At 42.7% G+C, this 17,557-nt stretch overlaps 1 protein-coding gene across 1 annotated transcript in view; it reads right to left on the minus strand.

The window, feature by feature from the left end:
• Positions 1–7,112, minus strand: part of RIMKLB (ribosomal modification protein rimK like family member B) — a 55,794-nt gene extending 48,682 nt beyond the window's left edge. The window contains exon 1 of the transcript XR_014252425.1: positions 7,036–7,112. The gene's annotated coding sequence lies outside the window, so the exon portion shown is untranslated. The remainder of the gene's footprint in view (positions 1–7,035) is intronic.
• Positions 7,113–17,557: the final 10,445 nt, after the last annotated feature.

Here is a 17,557-nt window from a genome sequence, read left to right on the forward strand (position 1 = left end):
ACTCCACTCTGATATTATCTCCTGGAACATGAAGTACTTCCCTTCAATCTAAAGAGGAAAAGAAGAGAATCATTTTGTGATCAAAGAAAGCTTGACCACAGAGATAGGAGCACAATGAGAATCTGACACAAAATACATAGGGAAATTGGCACAGAGGAAAGGTCGGGGGCACGCCCAGCAGAGGATCCCAATTCACAGTAACCACGCACTGCCCAAGAAAACCAGGTTGTATAGGTGAAACTGTGGATAGGGAGTATGAGGCTATTAATTAACAGGCCACTTGTCTCTTTAAAAAATGCTGTCATTCAATATACTGTCACTATGCGCCAGACACATCCTAAGAAATTCATAACACACACAACAACTTTGCTTTTCACTTAATCTAGTCAGGGAAATAAACCCAGAAGTATATTTTTAAAAACAAAGCCAATGATATGTCACTCTATAAGATAATCTTTACATGAATAATGATCAAATTCATACCTCCTATTTTTGTATGAAGTAATGAAGGAGCAGAAATTGTTTTTAGCATTTCCAGAAAGGCTCAGTTTCTTAGATTCAACCAGAATCTTTGTGTTTTCACGGTAGTTATGTCTGGTCAGGTGTGGACTCACATCTCCTTTTGGTGGCAATGTAACTTATCTTGGTTTAATCATGCGCCACTCATTTTTAACCCATAAATTGATACTCTTCAGGAGGGGATGGGTTGAATCCCTTGAGAAGACATATTATAAGTAACCTCACGTCTCTGGAGTCAGATGAATCTGATTTATCTGATTTGAAATCCCAGCTTTATTTGCTGGTGTCATGGGATTGTTGCCTCTATGAGCCTCAGTTTTCTCATCTACAAAATGAAAATTAACTATTTCACTGAACTATAAGGATTAATGAGGTAACTTAAATATAATGCACTACATATGAAGTGTGCAATAAATATTAGCTATTATTACACAAGACTGATGTTCACCCAAGCTGAAGGGACCAAGGATTAGACAAGAGGTGCTGGAATTATCCATGTATCACCTTATTGAAATGTTCTTGGTGGACAATATGAAGATAGTTAGTGGGAGAGGCACATAAAACAGAGGATTTAATGAAAACAAAATCTCCCCCAACAAAGTTGCCCAGGTTCTCTGATTCAACTTGAATTGAATTGGTGTATATCTACATCAGCCAGAAAGCATAACTCACCTATTATCTAGACTGCGGGTCAAGCAAAAACTTTAAGTACCCCATAGACACCATCTGTGCAAATCTTTCTCTCCTGGGGTTAAAGACAAACAAGCTGGGGTTTGATCAAAACTAAGGCCTAAAGTAGTGAAGAGAAAAACTGTAAACAGGAATGAATCCAGAATTATTCTCAGTACCTAAAATAGTGTACATCACTGGGTATCTAATGTGATTCGTGTGGGTGGAGAAAAGGTAGTGGGTGTCTTATATCAGAACGTACCCTAGCAAATAAGGAACAGTAGCGGCAGCTGCAGTAGATGCAGCTCTCCCTGTGCTTCCTCTCCCAGAGCCAGCCGGCTAGAACCAGCCTGGCAACAACAGTCTTCAGTTAGAATAGCTAAACCCCGATCTAGCCTTTCTCCACCCACATCCCTCCTCCTTTCCCTCCACTCCATTGGTGCACAGTAAGCTGAGCGCCTCTCTAACTATGCTAAGAAAATACAGATGCCAGACACAAAGGAGGATGGGGTGGGGAAAGGGAGGAAAGACCGTACAGATTGGCTGCATCAGAGAAAGAAAAAGTGTAAAGGAAAACAATGACTTAGAAAGAGAGGTGATGTAGGTTTTTCCCCTTCCTTTAATTGTATCTGGCTACTATTTATTTTTCTCTGTTACACAGGAATAAACCAGGATGTTTAAAATGCAGATTCCTTGGCCTTCACCCCGACCTGCTGAATGAGCCCGGGTATCTGCATTTTTTTGAGCCAAACACAAAACTTATGGAATCAGCCAATAGTCTGTAAATTTAACAAGCTTACCAAGTTGGATCTTAGCTACATGACAGCTTGAGAATAGTGTCTTCAAGAGATAACCATTTGTAAAATGTTCTTAATTTAAAGCACTCAGCATTTATAAACTCGATGTAAGCCTCAAGCAACCTTGAAATGTTGAGTAAATATCGTTAGTCTCTTCTGACAGAAGGGAAAACAAGGCAATGAGATAAAATCATTGGCGGCAATTCCGAGTCTCCTGATTCCCTATCCACTGGAGTACCATAAAAGTATCTCAGTCTGGGAAGAATAGAAGAAGAGAGAATGGACTAAGCAAATGTGCAAAGGCAGCAGCGTGTTCTCCTTTAAAGAATAGAGGAAGCCTCAAATAATAGGGGAAAAAAGAAAACAAGAACCCTCCACTAGGTGCAGGGAGACACCGGATTGAATTTGTTGACATTTCAACCATAAAAATGATGATATCAAACCACGCAGGTGCTGTAGGATCCGCCACACACCTATGTCACCAGCAGCACCTTGAATGATTAACAAACATTTACAGATTGAACGGATGAATGAATGAATGCGTCTGGGATCATCCTAATGATCTGCCACCATCATGATTGTCCTGGTCCAGTTTGCTATCTTTTGTACATCGAAATAGTTAGACTAGGGAGTTCTGTTCATTAGTCTAAGTTCATGTAGTTATCCTTGATGCAAAGAAACAGAACGATTTATATCTGTTGTGTCCAAATCCTTATCTACCCTATTTCTACACTTTGTTTTTAAATCATTTTCGCTCTCTTGGGTTACAAACCCATTTTGATCATCAAGCTAGATTTGTTTAATCTTCCTTGCTTTTCTATTTAACCCTTCTTCCGTTGACTCTACCTGACTCCCCCAAACTAACTGTTTCCTTGATTTTTTTGTCTCTCTCTCTCAGTGCCTTTCAGTTTGGGATTCATCCTAGGAGCATGAGGAGACAGTGAAGAGAAAGAAAAAAATGAGTGACACAGTGGAATTACTAGGCAAATCTCTCTAAATATACAAGTTCCAAACCTTTCCCAGAACTTTTCTGGACAACTAGGGCAGACAACGGAGACCAAGATAGAGGATCTATAACACTGGCTTGCTTAGTAAATAAATGGTGAATGAAGAAATTGCCACAGAAATATTTGAAACATATAGTTCTACATGTGAAACATATAGTTCTACATGTTTGAAACATATAGTTCTATATCTGTCCCCAGTCTCATAATAAACCTAATATGTCTTAGAACATGTTTAATCCTAATAACCCTACTGCGTTTGAGTTATCTCCTTTTTACAAATGAGCAAACTAAGGAACAGAGACGTTGAGTAACTTTTCCAAACTCACACAGTTAGCAAGTGGCAAAACCGTGATTTGAATCCAAGCATCAAAGTACATACTCTTAACCAACTCCTTATAATCCCTCAAAGGCTACACAATTGATTTTGTCAGCAGTTTCTTCCCACTACTTAGTATGTAAAGTTTTATTTGGATATTGATGCCTGCTATTTTGGCTTATGTCTCTAATATCATATACAAACATTTGATAAATAATGGTTATTTATATATATATATATTTGGAATTTGTCGCAAAGGATCTCGTTGTCCATTCCTCAACCATACATATAAAGATTTAACCAAAAAATCATTACTAAAAAAAAAATCATTACTAGTGTTATTCTCCAAATACATATAGATTCCATTGTAATCAACAAAGTACAAATCCACTTAAGTCATAGATGGATTTGCTAAAGTCGTAGAAGCTTTTTATCATTAAGCTTTTTCCTCCAACTTCCGTTACTAAAAATAAAAACTACTATTTTTGTGGGAAACTGAAATGTTTGGCGGTTCAGAAAGGGACCCACTGATATGTTGGGGCAAAAAGGGTTTAGCAGAAAGTCAGGGTTTAAAAGACAAACCAGGGTTTAATGCCTGACCGAGAGGGCAAAAGTAGGTCAGTGTCCCTGGCAGTCACAGATGGTAGAGAGTGATGTCACCCAAGTAATGGGGTGGGGGGTAGGGGAGGTGGGATTTAAGGTGGGGAAGTGGAGAGACCCTTTGAAGGGGGGACCGTGGGGATGGGAGGGGAGGAATTTACAGAGGCGGACTTAAGGCAGCCTTTTATAGGCTAATGGCAGAAACAGCTGAAGCACCACTTCCTCCGCTCTCTTCCCTCTTCCCAGGCTGCTTTCTCCCAGGCCTCATTCCCTACCTCGTATCAACATCAGACCCCTCTGCTGGAGACAAAGACACCAGAGAAGGGAATGAGGAAAAAGACAAGCCTGAAAAGGAATAATTTCCATAAAGGAGAGAGTGGTGAGGAGAGAAGTGAAGTGAATTTTAATCAAAACCAGGGAAACATGATGGGAAAGAAGAAAAAAAACGGAGAGGGGCAGATGAAAAAATAGTGTAAAGGGAGGAAACGATGGCTGAATGAACCAAAAAACATATTAGTGAATGGAGCAAAATTAGTATACTGGAAATACAATTATAATAACTTCTAACGTTTTAAAAATGAAGCAAGCAAAGAGCTGAGGAAGACACCATAATGGCTGCAATTTGAAACCATCCAAAATATGTAGTGTGTTTGCAACAAAGCGAAACTGGGATGGTCCCAACTAGGACTTCCCTCCCCAGTCCACATCCAAGTTCAAAGTTATGCTGCCTCTGTGTTTATCGGTCAGTCGAGATCTAGAAGTTCTCGTGACTAATTTAAATACCTCATTGCAGGTGTAGGAGTGCCTGTTAAATTGTTAGTAATCAAGGTAGTAACAATAACCACCTTTGGAATGTGGAGACTGTATTTCAACACCCCTGCTTTTGAAATGTCATGCACTTCACGTACTATTTTAATCACTTAAACATTTTAAAGAATTAAAATTCAATTAATCTCTGATCAAAACTGAATGTCTTTCCATTATGTCCAATAGCGCTCCTGTCTAACAAAAGCAACCAAAAATCCTTTCTCATTTAAGAGTTACTAATGTTCCTTTCTGGATAACTGTTAAGTTTTAAAATATCCCCTGGTGTAACCAAAATATACGTGTAATAAATATGCCACGATGAACTGTGTCTAGAAAGAAATAAGGGAGAAAAGCTAGGAAATATCTCACCAAGGCATCTGAAGGACTAGGGATATATATATAGTGCCTGCATCTGGAAAAATGTTGCTTTTCTTTCTCTTCCTTTCAAATTTCTTCCTTCTCTAAGGAAGGAATTTTTATTGCTTATTTTCTGTTTTCTCATTCATTTCCCCTTTCTCCAAGTCTTTTTTTTTTTTTTCTCTTGTTGCAACAGCTTCTCTATTTCCATCTCAGGTTGCCCCCATATTTCCTTCTGACTTTGTTGTGTCTTAGCTTAGTCGGCCAGACTTCCACTAAACTCTCAGAGCTGGAATCAGAACAGCGCATTTGGCAAAAAGTCAGTCACACATACCACACAACCACAAACAAGCACTCTGACTGCAAAATCCTTTCAACAATACATTCCTGTTTCTTGCAGTCAGCGGTTCACATAGACCCACGATCTGAAATAAGCAACGCATACATTCACATACAGTCTGCATGCACATGGCCTCTGCAGTCAGCTCACAAAGACACAACATCTGCAGAAAGGTCTTGCAGGCAGCATATACAGGCAGCACATTCTCCGCCCCTTTCCTAGCTCTTCCTGACTGGCTCTTTCTCCCAGCCACCTCCTCCCCTCACGCTGCCTGGCAATGTCTCCCCTCCTTTTCCGGCATTTCTCAGTGCAGTGCCATCCATCACTCTCCCAACAGATCCTCGGGCAAAGCAATTGTTTCTTGAAGCTCTCTTTTCCCCTGACTGGGAATTTGCTCTTGCAAAAGGACTGTCAAGACAGAATCTCCTTCTGGAACACGATACTGTGGCCTGGTCCCTAGTGCGCTAACTTGTTTCTACAGATTTTTAATTTTGCCATGGAAGGCTTCAGGAGAAGGAAAAAGAGGAGAAAGAAAACAGAAAGAAAGAAAAGGAAAGGAAAGAGAAAGCCCCGGGAGACATTTCAACGAAGACAGCTTGAACAAAAGCAGAGAAACAGATTTAGGAGGGGAAAGCAGTGGAGAGACAAAACGGAGGTGTGAAAGTAAATGGAGAAACTATGAAAAAAGATAAAAGTATGAAAGATTTGGTATAACAGTTTATTGAGCTTTTTGTTACCCACTACATTACCAAGGTGACCGCAGAAGTAGGACAGAAGATTCTTATAAAAAGGTCAATAGGTGAATCAGAGATAAAGAGAATAATCTCCTGATAAGATTGCATCATTTGAAATTTCTGAAAAAGACAAAACAGACAACAATCACAAATATCTGCCACAAGGAAAATTTAAACTGCTATTTTGAGGTATTTAGTGACACTTGGAAAGAAAGCACATTTGAATTTTAGTTAAAACAACAGATGATGTCCCAATTTTTGAGATATACTAAAAATGTGAAATTCAAATTTATTTGACCATCCCACATTTTATCTGGCAATCATATTCTCAGAGGATTCTGACTCACGCTCAAGTTTGAGAAATACTGGTATGAAGTAAGAAGGCCTACCTTTAGTAAGAACACCTGGAGGTGTCTGCAGATTCTTATCCCTACCCCACAATCATACCAAACTGAAATCCCTAAGAAGAAGGTGAAGAATCTTCATTGTGATGACATACATTGGTTTATTTTGATGCACTAAAGTTTGATAGTCGCTGATTTCCTCACAGTTCTTTCATGGAGCCCTCCCTAAATCTTAATAAATGTTGTTCGGTTAATTAAACCAGGGGGCCATTCGACTGAATGGCCACTAAATAGGCTTTAAGCTACATCCCATCAATAATTTCCTTGTTTCTGCCTTTTCCCTATGAAAGTCTCTCCCCAGCTCCCATCGGTGGAAAGCTGCCCAATTAGAACTGATTTTAGTTCACAAAAACTCTTCAAGTTTTAATATGCCTCTTTTCAACTGTTCTGTTGTCAGAAGAAGGAACCAAAGGAGCCCCCCAGGGACCCCTCCCAGGAGAAATGAGGAACCAGGCGGAGGTATCCATGTAGCCCCTTTAACTCACTGCTTCTCTGTGTCTGCTTCTCTGTATCCAAGTCCCTCTTGGATCCTCGTGTTATGAGCTGTCAGACTTTATCTGAGTTTTTCCAGACTGGGTCCGGAAACCAGCCAGAGTCCAACTTAAAAACCGGACTGGGTCGGGGATTGGACTGGGTCTGACCTAAACTGGACTAGGTCCAGTGTGAGGCTTCAGGTGAGTAAAATTTTAAGACTGAACAAGTATATTAATCTCACCACAGATAATCTTGAATTACAGTGGACACAGTGGGCAAGTTTTAACCTAGATCCAGTCAAGAGGTGCCCTAGAGAACAAGGGCACTTCTCTCACTATAAAGAGTCGAAAGAAAATTATTTTTCCTCCTCTACAGTTTCTAGTTACCAGAATAAGAGCTGCTGGGGGGTACTTCCCTGGTGGCGCAGTGGTTAAGAATCTGCCTGCCAATGCAGGGGACACGGGTTCGAGCCCTGGTCTGGGAAGATCCCACATGCCACGGAGCAACTAAGCCTGTGCGCCACAACTACTGAGCCTGTGTGCCACAACTACTGAAGCCCGTGCACCTAAAGCCCGTGCTCCACAACAAGAGAAGCCACCGCAGTGAGAATACTGTGCACTGCAACAAAGAGTAGCCCCCGCTCATTGCAACTAGAGAAAGCCCACACGCAGCAACGAAGACCCAATGTAGCCAAAAATAAATAAATAAATTTATTAAAAAAAAAAAAAAAAGACCTGCTGGGACACCCTGCTCTCTCCTGCAGACAGGATCTCAGGGAAACTGGCAGAAGTGAGCCAAGGGTAAGAGTTCTTAAAAAGTCAACGCTCCCAGATCTCTGTCTGTGGCGCCTGGTCAAGAGAGGAAGGTAGGGCTTCCCTGGTGGTGCAGTGGTTAAGAATCCGCCTGCTAATGCAGGGGACACGGGTTCGAGCCCTGCTCTGGGAAGATCCCACATGCCGCGGAGCAACTAAGCCCGTGCGCCACAACTACTGAGCCTGCGCTCTAGAGCCCGTGAGCCACAACTACTGAGCCTACGTGCCACAACTACTGAAGCCCACGCGCCTAGAGCCCGTGCTCCACAACAAGAGAAGCCACCGCAATGAGAAGCCCGCGCAACACAACGAAGAGTAGCCCCCGCTCACCGCAACTAGAGAAAGCCAGCGCGCAGCAACAAAAGACCCAACTCAGCCAAAAATAAATAAATAAATAGATAAATAAATAAAATTAAAAAAAAAAAAAAAAAAGAGGAAGGTAAAGTTTCAGTTGTCCCTTCCTTACCAAGTTCAGGGTTTGAATTTGATTTTGGGGTACCCACTTGTTATCCTTCGCTTCTCTCCTAGAGGCAGCGATTGCTTTCTTGTCTCAACTTGTGTCCTGAGGACATGGCTTGGCTCTCTGACTGCCTGGGGCACTCAGGTTGTTGGTTTGTTTTTTTTTTTTCTTTAAATTTATTTATTAATTATTATTTATGGCTGTGTTGGGTCTTCATTTCTTTGCGAGGGCTTTCTCTAGTTGCGGCAAGCGGGGGCCACTCTTCATCACGGTGCGTGGGCCTCTCATTATCGCGGCCTCTCTTGTTGCAGAGCAGAGGCTCCAGACGCGCAGGCTGAGTAATTGTGGCTCACGGGCTTAGTTGCTCCGCGGCATATGGGATCTTCCCAGACCAGGGCTCGAACCCGTGTTCCCTGCATTGGCAGGCAGATTCTCAACCACTGTGCCACCAGGGAGGCCCAGGTTGTTGGTTCTTATGTACCTATGCGGGAACCTCAGCCCTCAGGTTGGGGGCACAAAAACATAGCCGGACAGAAACGTGGGCTGTATTCTATTTGTGGCTAGGGTTCTACTGATTGTTGCTAGCTCTCTCTTTGGGCTATTTTTGGAAGTGGCTCTGGATTTTGGGAAGGTAGTATCTTTTGCACCCTCTTTGGAGACACCTCTTGCATCCATGGGATTGGTCAAAACTACCAGGCATTTACTGCTTGTCCCAGCTGAAACCTGACAAGATATTGGCGGCCCGGGGAGTGGGGGGAGCTGGGTGGGGCGGGGGCGGGGGCGGGGGAGGATATATATTTTTAAAAATAGGCTTGTGGTCAGAAGTTGGCCTAATTGGAAGCTGATTTCAAAACCTTTTTTTAGGCGTTCTCTCCTAAGCTAAAATGAAACTATGTACCCAGAGGGAAAGAAAAACATTCTGAGGTCATTGTGGAAGCATTTACGAAAATATTCCAAAGACACACGGCTCTAAATCTAGAACATGGGAATCTTTCCCTCTTAGTTGGAAATCTCCCTAATATGAAGAAACTCATTGAAGATAATGTATTTGGGTGGGTGGGTCAGCCTCTTGATCTCGTTCAGGTTGCAACACTATTCCTTGTGGAATTAAAAACAACTGTACTTGCCTTATAAATTGAGTCCCTACAAGAACAGAAGTGCAGGTCTAGAAGCAATTTAAAGCCCAGAGTAAAACTGAGGTTGACTTTATGGAGTCAATAAAGCCCCTTGGGAAAAACTGGCCTGCTACCCCGTTTGCAGGGTTCCTGGCAGCCTTTCCAGGTGAATAAGGAAGGTCACTTCCTGGAAGGCCTTTAACTCTGGCATTCATCTCTGAATCCATAACTAAGGCCATAGTTGCACAACAAGAGTCCCTAGACTTTCTTGCTAGGATGGTTTTAGATGATAGAATTGCTTGACATTACTCATCAGCTGAACAAGGAGAAATGTGTGCCATAACAGAATGTCTCCTGTTGCAGCTGGATCAACGCAACTGGTATTGTACCAAATACAAGAGATTAATAAATAGCCACTTGGCTATTTATTAATAGCCAGGGGTTGATGACCCTTCAGGTACATTCTCTGATTTATTTGAGAACAACTGGTTTGGTTCATGGGAGGTCCTGATTAAGGAATATACTTCACTCTTGGTATTACCCTCCTAATAGTCATCATGGTTGTTTCCTTGGTGCACGGTGTTGTCCCAAAGGTCTTAAATGCATATTCACAGCCATCAGCAGTACATCAGATGGTCTCGCTGTGCTTGCAGAACAGAAACAAGATGAATAACAAAAACAAAAAACATTTTTTTTGGCTGTGCTGTGTGGCTTGTGGGATCTTAGTTCCCCAACCAGGGATTGAACCCACGCCCTCGGCAGTGAGAGCTTGGAGTCCTAACCACAACGCTGCCAGGGAATTCCCCAAAAACAAATTCTTCTATGAACCTGACATCATAATCAGTTTCACAATGAGACAAGAGCAACTTAACTCTGATGGTGACTGAGAGTGCCGCTAATACCAAATTTTTGGTGAATGACGTACAAGATGATGGTCAAAAGAGAGAAATCATTAAATTCATTAAGCAGGGGGCCGTTAGACTGAGGTGGCTCTAATTCCAAGGTGGCCTATATAAGCAAACCAAAATCTAAGCCTGAAAATACCTCAGGGTTACAATATTGAAACCTAAGGGTAGCCGATCACAAACAGCCCAAGAGGACTTAAACTATAGCCAAGCAATAATTCTCTTGCTTTGCTTCTGCCCTTTCTCTACAAGTCTCACTCCAAGATCCTGTTGGTGGAGTACACCTAACCACTTCCAGTTTGGCACTACCAGGTTCACATCAATTTTTGCTCAAACAGGATATTTAACATGCCTCAATTTATCTTTAACGTGTTGAACACTGCTATTTTATGTATTTAGATATGCATGTCACACTACATCACATTAACTTTTTAAAAGTCAGCGGGAAATGAAAGTAAAATTTATCAAAATTTGTGGGAAGCAGCAAAAGCAGTGTGTAGAGGCAAATGTGTCACTGCATGCATATACTAAACAAGAAACAGGCAAGAAACTGGACATCCACATGCAAAAATAAAAAAAAGAACCTAGACACAGACCTTATGCCCTTCTCAAAAAAATTTGCTCAAAATGTGTCATAGACCTAATGTAAAACGAAAAGATATAAAATTTCTGAAAGATAACATAGATGACCTTGGGTATGGTGACAACTTTTTAAATACAAAGTCACTACGTCATTAATAAGCTGAACTGCATTAAAATTCCAAACTTCTGCTCAGCAAAATGCCGTGTCAAGAGAATGAGAACGCAAGCCACAGACTGGAAGAAAACATTCGCGAAATACACATCTGATAAAGACCGGTTATCCAAAATATACAAATAACTCTTAAAACTCAACAATAAGAAAATAAACAACCTGACTTTAAAATGGGCAAAAGACCTGAAACATACACCTCACCAACAAAAATATAAGGTGCCAAATAAACATATGAAAAAACGCTCCACATCTTACATCATTAGAGAAATAAGAATTAAAAACAATGAGATATCACTACATGCCTATTAGAATGGCTAAAATCCAGAATCCTGATAACATGAAACAACAGCGAGGAACTCTCATTCATTGCTGAGAGTCCAAAATGGTATGACCGCTTTGGAAGACAGTTTAGGGTTTCCTATAAAACTAAACCTACCCTTACCATATGATCTACCAATCGTGCTCCTTGGTATTTACCCAAAGGAAATACCAAAAACTGCACACGAAGGCTTATCACAGCTTTGTAATAGCCCCAACAGAAACAATCAAGATGTTCTTCGGTAGGTGAATACATAACTTAACAGTTGTTCAGCCCTAAAAAGAAATGAACTAACTACCAAGCCATGAAAAGGCATGGAGGAAACTTAAATGCATTATTGCTAAGCGAAAGAAGCCAATCTGAAAAAAATCACATACTGTATGATTCCGACCATATGTATTTTGGAAAAAGATAAAAACTACGGGGCAGTAAAAGGTCAGTTGTTGTCAGGGATTAGAGGGGAAGGAGGAATGAATAGGCAGAGCACAGAGTACTTTTGAGGGCAGTGAAACTGTTCTGTATGATACTATAATGGTGGGTACAAGTTATTACACAGTTGTCAAAACCCATAGACTGTACAACAGCAAGAGTGAACCCTGACTGACTCATAACAATGGACCTCTCTGGTACAGGATGTTGAGAGTGGGGAAGGATGTAGGTATGTGGGGCAAGGAGTATAAGTGAATTCTCTGTACTTTCCACTCAATTTTGCTGTGAACATAAAAACTGCTCCAAAAAGAAAAGTCTATTTAAAATTGGTAAGGGGGTGGGGTGGCTGCAGAGGTGGGCTTAGGATGGGGCATGCTTCTCCAGCCATCCTAGAATTACCTGGGGTTGAATTAGCTGGATTGGTGGTGCATGTTTTTCAAAATTGTCACTTAGGAGAGTCTAAGTTTCTGTCTTATTTACACCCAGTAGTTAACCCCTCTACCATCTTAAGAAGCCAATGATACTGAAAAAATGGGTTGTTTCTTCATATGTCAGGGAATAAAGGAAATTCAGTTCACTTCTCTTTCCCACTAGATTCTCAATTCCTTGAATGGAGGACCTGGGACTGATTCATCTTTTTTAATTACCGGTAGGTAGTGAAGTGCCTGGCACTGAAAAGACAGCCAGAATATCAATGAAGTACAGTTCTGAGTCATTAAGAATCTTTCATCCTGTCGGGCACAGCTCAAGAGTTGTTCTCCATGAACTATGTCGTCAGTTGGAATAGTAAATGAGGTGTAGGAAAGGGCAGCCAAACTTCAAAACAGGTCTGGAGAAGTGATTCATTGCCCTCTTGTGTTCAGTTTTAGGAAATACAGTCTCTCCTGTACACGGGCAATACATCTCTCTGATGTACGAATATGAGTACCTGGGCTTGGTCTTGGGCATGCAACAGTGAACAAAGCATCTGCCCACAATAAGCCCACATTGTAGTGGAGACACTCAGGAAAACAACTCAAAGCTGAGTTGGAAAGGATGAGTAGAAATTAGCCAGATGAACATAAAGGTTATGTTGAATTGGTAAATTAGATTCTGGTGGAGGTGTTGTAAATGGAATGTAGCATGTACGGCAGCTTAGAGAGCTTGGAGCTTTTGCAGAACTGTAAATGATTCAGTGTGTCGGAAAGAAAGATGCAGAATGTGTCGGGGTGGGTGGGTTAGAGCACTGGTGATGAGAGAAGGAACTGAGAAGTTCCGACCGTATCCTAAGGATAATGAGGCGCCTCTAAGGTTTTTAAGCCAGGGTAACCTAAGTTGAGTCATGCTAGAAATATTACTCATAGTGCTTTGTATTATAAATAAAGGTGGGGAAACGCCAGAACTGGGAGACCAGTTAAGACCCTGTTAGAGCAATGACTGGACCAAACTGAGCTAAAGTGGTGATGGAAATAATAGAAAAAAGGGATGGATTTGAAAGACTGTGTGTTGTGTGTGTGTTGTGTGTTGTGTGTGTTGGGACTCAAGGTGAGGGAAAGAGAGAAACCGATGAAACTGGGGGTGACTCCGGTGCTTCAGTTGGGTAATGGGGTGATGGTGGCACCATAGTCCTAGTATGGGGAGGGACTATGCAGGGAGCAGGACTCAGTTTTACATATGCAAAAATAAGGCTTCGGGCTTCCCTGGTGGCGCAGTGGTTGAGAATCTGCCTGCCAATGCAGGGGACACGGGTTTGAGCCCTGGTCTGGGAAGATCCCACATGCCGCGGAGCAACTAGGCCCGTGAGCCAAAACTACTGAGCCTGCGTGCTAGAGCCCATGAGCCACAACTACTGAGCCCACGTGCCACAACTACTGAGCCTGTGCGTCTGGAGCCTGTGCTCCGCAACAAGAGAGGCCACGATAGTGAGAGGCCCGCGCACCGCGATGAAGAGGGGCCCCCGCTTGCTGCAACTAGAGAAAGCCCTCGCACAGAAACAAAGACCCAACACGGCCAAATATAAATGTAAAAATAAATTAAAAAAATAAATAAGGCTTACTCAACATTTATTGAAGCTTCTTTCTTGGGCACCTTCCTGGATTACAGAGGGTGGGAAACTAAAAACGACATACCCTAGACTCTCCTATAGCTAGAGTTTGAATCCTATAGCTAGGTTTCAGCAACCGTATGCACTAAGCTAAGTCTTGAATTCAAAACCAAGGTTAAGTGAAGAGAGAGGCAGGGAGTGAGGATCCGTTCTGCTGGTGTGGATTCTAGCAGAGCCAGCGTGGTTCCAGAGCTAGAGTGGTGACATCTCAGCATGGAAGGTGGCCTCCAGAAGGTGGGAGGGGCACTAGGATCTTGGTAGTTATTCCTGGGCGTCTGTTCTTTAGCTTCTCCCCTTTCTGCTTAAATGATCCTGCTCTAATATGAAGCCTGACGGACTCAAGGTGCTAATGGGACATCCAACTAGAGATGTACTATTGCACCTTCAGATGTAGAAGAGACTGAAGTATAGATCTAGAAGCAGAAGCCAGTAGATGGTAAATAGAGACACAGGAGTGGGGTGTAGTAAAAAGAGATGGCTGGGGTAAGAACCTTGAAAACTACCAGCATTTAAGGGTAAACACAGAAGAAAAAGAAATTTTTAAAAAATGCTGAGCCAAGCTAAAGAGGAAAACAAAGGAAGTGATGTCATAGATGCCAAGAGAAAGACACATTTCAAAAAGGAGGGACAGGCCAACAGTGCCTGATGCTGCAGAAAACAAGAAAATAACACTGAACTTTTTCTATCATATTGAGCATCCAAGAGGTCCTTAGAATTGTGAAGAGAGGTAAATCAGGTTTCAGGGAAACGGCAAAATACAAATGTTCTTTGTTTGGCCTTGTCTAATTTGTTAAAAAGATTCAGTTTAACTTTGTGACACATGTGGCTACACACTTTTTTGCCACTCCTCCCATCAAGAGGTAAAGTCTATTTCTCCTCCCCTTAACTTGGAACTGAGACCCTGTAGACCAACAGAACATGGGAGTGATGCTGGGAAACTGATGCTGAGCCCTGAGAGATCTGCGGCTTCTTCCTTTGTTTCTGGGAACGCTTCCTCTCTCAACCAAGACCAAGGGAGTCAAATGTAAGTGTAGATACTACATAGAGTGTGGGTATAACAGTGCAAGACCACCAGCACCATCTGAAAATTTACACAAAGCAAAATGATGAGACAAAAGCACTCATTATTGTTGATAGAAGTCACTTATGTTTCGCATGCACTGATTTTACAGCCCTTCTGCCAAAATTCCTTTATTTCTGGAATAACTGTTGCCCAATCTCTGTGCCTGTTTCCTTTAGGTCTATTCCTCTCGTATTGGATCAAAACACTGGTTAGTTGTTCCAATGGCTGTGCTCCTGTATCCTCTCAAACTACTTTCTTCTCTAGAACTTTCTCCTTTACTTTGAATTTGACTCAGTTTTTGAATGTTTCTCTCCCGAAATATTTCGAGTCTTCATCTCACCTCAATTCAAATGACCAACTTTTGAGTTGTTCTGTGCTGATCAGTATGTCAGCCAGAGACGAGTAAGAACCTCTCAGTCTAATCAAGAACACAGACATGTAAAACAAAGAATATAGGGACTTCCCTCGTGGTCCAGTGGTTAAGAATCCGCCTTCCAATGCAGGGGACGCAGGTTCAATACCTGGTCGGGGAACCAAGATCCCACATGCCGCGGGGCAACTAAGCCCGGGCGCCACAACTAGAGAGAAGCCCACGCACCGCAATGAAGGATTCCGTGTGCTGCAGCTAAGACCCAATGCAGCCAAAAATAAATAAATAAATTAAAAAAAAAAAAAAGAATACAATAAAGCTGAGGGGAACTTCCCTGGCAGTCCAGTGGTTGGGACTCTGCACTTTCACTGAGGGGGGCAGGGGTTCGATTGCTGCTTGGGGAGCTGGGATCCCGCATGCTGCGTGGTGTGGCCAAAAAAATAAAATAAATTTATAAAGAATATAATAAAGCTGATGCCACAATGATTAAAAAAGAGAGGTAGCTCAATAGAGGGAATGATTAACCATTCAGAAGCAAAGGGGACCAGGAAAGTTTTCCGGGAAGAGCAGCATGGGGGCTGGGTTTTGATGTACACATCAGCGTTTATTTCCTGGAGCTGGGAAGAGGATATATATTTCAGAAAGGAAGGAACAGAAAGTGGAAGGCGTGGAGGCGTGAAGAACAGAGAGGTATGGGTTACTAAGAAGTGGGAAGTTTTCCCTTGCCCAAGTTCTCTGAGGACATATGTTTGCTGGCTCTTAACTCCTCCACTGGGTCCATCTCTTAAGTTTGGCTTTTACCACTTTATTGCTTCATTCCCTCTACACATAGCACTCCCCCACACCACCACCACCCACCTCGTATAACCCTCCTTCCTTCCTTCCTTTCCTTCCTTTTATGGGATTTTTGTGTGTGTTTAGGCCCTGGATTTAATTTAGTTGGATCGGACTGTAGTAATAACGTTTCTGTACGTTTGCCCAGAGGCCTTCAGCTAATGGGTGTATTCTTCACAGGCCAGTAAACAGATGAATAAACCAGCATGCTGTCTCGCATTCCTGTCTCCCTTCTCTTTCTTTGCATTCTACCCATCATCCCCTGATTGGAGACCTCTTTTGAAAACGAACATTTTCCTGGATGTCTCAGACATTAGATTGCCTACATTAAGTCGCTTCTTCACCTGCCAGTCAATTCCATGGAGGACTTTCCTGCATCCTCGACCCGCGGGAGATCCACCCTGTGTTGGATGAGCATGTGGGCTGCTGCCCAGGGAGTTTTTCCCCAGGGCCAGCGAGAACCTCGGAAGAGTCTAGGCTCACATCTCTGGATGGCAGTTGCTCATTCCTGACCATGGGTGCTGACTTTGACTTGATGTAATTAAATGATAACCACCAATGAGAAAAGTAAATCAGAAGATCTCTAAAACTGGGGGTCCAAGCGGAGACTCTGAAAACAAACAGGGACTTGTGCTAGAAGGGGCCACCAGAGCTGCCATGAACAAGAAATCAACCCAAGTACTTTCAAGTAACCGGCATTCCTGAATGACCAAGAAAGATTACATGGTGGTTTCTGCTCTTCTGCCAGCTCCTGCCGTGCTTCCTTGCTTCCTCTCCCTTCCTTCCTTCCGAGGGCCTGCTCGCTGCCTGCCTGCTCCCTCTGCCTTGCTCTGAACATTTTGTTCCTGTTTTTACTGCCCTAACTTCAGACTCCCCCTTGAGACCCTAGGAAAGCGCCCCCTCCTACTGCCTGGGGAGGCTTTCCTAAGCTACAGTCTCTGGCTGGGAGCACATTGAGGTCATTACTGTCCCTGCCAAATGACTGGCCTGAGTTCAGTTTCTCCATCTGTCTGTGCTTCACGGAAAACATGAGTGTGGCCCTAGGCTCTCTGTTGTATGCCCTGCCTTAGTTCTGCTTTGCGTCTGCTTTTGTCTCTACCCCCACCCCTGCCTCCCTGCCTTTTCTTGCCCTGGCTCTCCCCAGACATCTGTTCTGTAGCCTCTGCACTCTCATTGTGGAACAGATGGGAAAAGATCAAGTTCTGGACAGATCCGATCAGGAAAAGCTGGGTTTTGCACACAGATTTGTTCTGGGGACTGACCAGAACCCATGTATCTCAGAGATGGAGCACGTATAGCTTCCTAAGAGAAACCAGAGGTGCTATTTGCTTATTTCTGACTATGTCCATAGCTCTTCCTTCCTCGTGACAGCTTCCTTCCTTCCCTCCT

This window comes from Balaenoptera physalus, assembly GCF_965194825.1.
Source record: "Balaenoptera physalus genome assembly, chromosome: 13".
NCBI lineage: Eukaryota > Metazoa > Chordata > Mammalia > Artiodactyla > Balaenopteridae > Balaenoptera > Balaenoptera physalus.